Source organism: Macrobrachium nipponense, chromosome 32, assembly GCF_015104395.2.
Source record: "Macrobrachium nipponense isolate FS-2020 chromosome 32, ASM1510439v2, whole genome shotgun sequence".
NCBI classification, from domain to species: domain Eukaryota; kingdom Metazoa; phylum Arthropoda; class Malacostraca; order Decapoda; family Palaemonidae; genus Macrobrachium; species Macrobrachium nipponense.
Window position 1 is genome coordinate 60,003,466 of NC_061094.1, and position 2,500 is coordinate 60,005,965.

Below are 2,500 nucleotides of genomic sequence, written 5' to 3' on the forward strand. Positions count from 1 at the left end.
AGAGAGAGAGAGAGAGTTTAGAAGACCCTCCAATTCAGCAATTCAAAATGATTCGCCGTCGTTTAGGTTATTTCAGGATATCGAAACGATGTCGTGTCTTCCTCCCCCCCCCCTTCCCCCTTCATCCCTCCTCCCTCCCCATCCCCTTCCTCTGGAGGGGGGGGGAGGGGAGACGCCGAAAAGATTCCGGGAGTCACAAAAGCAAAATCCTTCCCAGGATACTGCTGAGGATATTTAGAACGATAGGAATGTCGCTCTGCCGACTAATGGCGTTCTCTTTGGGGAACGTCCTTTGGTCTTATATATATATATATATATATATATATATATATATATATATATATATATATATATATATATATATATATATATACATCTTGCGTCAGTAATCCATCCTTTCAAAGCTGCTAATCAAATTTGCGAGATAAAAAATTATCCGTGTGTGTGTTTAGTCACCGGCATACATATATATGACATCCATATATTTATTGGTAATGCAAAGTCAATATCAAAGACTGAATTGTATAAGATAAGCAAAATTGTAAATCATTCATCGAAACGTCTGTACTTCAACTGTCAAAATCAGCTGTTTCCTCCGTAAAATGGGTGTGTGTATGTATATATACAGTCACCAATATATTACATGTATATAACATCAATTGGCTATGCTAAGTTGATATGAAAGATTGTATTCTACAGGAAACAAAATTCAAAATCGGTCGTCTAGACGTTTATGCGTCAGCTGTCAAAATCAGCTGTTTCCTCCGTAAATGCTGACCGAATCGCCCACGCTGTGTACAGCCACCCAGTTTGACATCGCCCGTCATTTAAACTACGAAATGTGATGTGTGAGTATTTCCCCTTCATATCCAGGCGAAGGCACTCGAATTCCTGTAGTTACGTAATTTTTTGTATTTGATTTTGTGACGCTGAAGTGTATTTGGGAAGCTGAACACTTATTATTATTATTATTATTATTATTATTATTATTATTATTATTATTATTATTATTATTATTATTATTATTATTATTGATGACGATGTTTTGTTTTGAGTCCGTAATACAACACTTCCGACTCTCGGGTTTCGGAAAGATGATGATCCGTTGTTTTTTATTAAGATATTGATTAATTAATCAAGTTCGGGTAATTATACGTTGATAATTGCGTCGCCCTCCGGCTGACGAAATGATAATCAAGTCGGCGAGGAAAAGGGAGACCTGGACGAATGAATGTCAGGGCTTGTCGTAATAATTGTTATAATTTCGCGTTCTCTCTCTCTCTCTCTCTCTCTCTCTCTCTCTCTCTCTCTCTCTCTCTCTCTCTCTCTCTCCGCCGAAGTTGAAATGTTCCCGCTGGGATTGACATACGGCGAGAGAGAGAGAGAGAGATGGAAGCAATCGGTGGATGGAGAGAGAGAGAGAGAGAGAGGGCCTTTTTAGGGAGAGAGGAGAGAGGGTGATATTTTGGGGGAGTGGAGGGGAGGGGGCGGTTAGGAGGGGTACATTGGTAAGGGTATGTGGGCGTTTCGGCGGACATGGAGGCTGGTGTATATATATTCAGTTTGGTCTCGGGATGCGAGTGACAGGTAGCTGTTCATTTAATTAAGGATGCGCCATAAACTAAGGTTTGACGGGGTTGTCATGTTTTAGCAACATTGAGGCAAAATAGCTCTCTCTCTCTCTCTCTCTCTCTCTCTCTCTCTCTCTCTCTCTCTCTCTCTCTCTCTCGTTCCGAGCTTGACGTAATTATTAGTTGTTTGTATGTGTCGCTTTGTCGTTATTCCACGCCATTATTATTCATCATAATGCTGATTGCTTTGCGGTGAAGTTTTTCAATCAGCGGGAGAAAAAAAAAGAAAAAATATATATAAGCATCCGTATGAATTTTTTACGGGTTTGTGTCGCGGTTTGTGCTTGTTTGTTCGTCCATGGGTGTGTTTTGTGTATGTGCGTGTAAATGCCGTAATTATTCTTTATATTCAGAAGAAGTCCAAACTTCATCCTCATGTATATTATTAATGATGATGTAAAACACGCACACTCACACACACACTAAGACAACTATTATCAATGCTCAAATTGTAGTATGGAACAGTCAAACGTTGAGAGAGAGAGAGAGAGAGAGAGAGAGAGAGAGAGAGAGAGAGAGAGAGAGAGAGAGAGAGAGAGAGAGAGAGAGAGAGAGAGATAGGCATTTACTAATTGCTACAAACCTTATGGCATAACAGGTTACATGTTTAGCCAACACTGATTATTTTAACATAGTATTTCATATATTAGATTTTAATTTTTCGTTTTCGTATCTGTTATGGAATTGAAATCTTTACTGTTCTTTAGATAAAGACACTTGTTTATGAAATAGCGTAGCCCACGTCATATAGGTGAAGCGATAGACACTAAAAGTTTTTTCACACATACAGCTAGAATTTTGCCTTTGTGTGTTTGTGTGTGTGTGTGTTTGCGCTTGCGTGCGTGCATTTGCCCCCAAAGCTAGAGCGA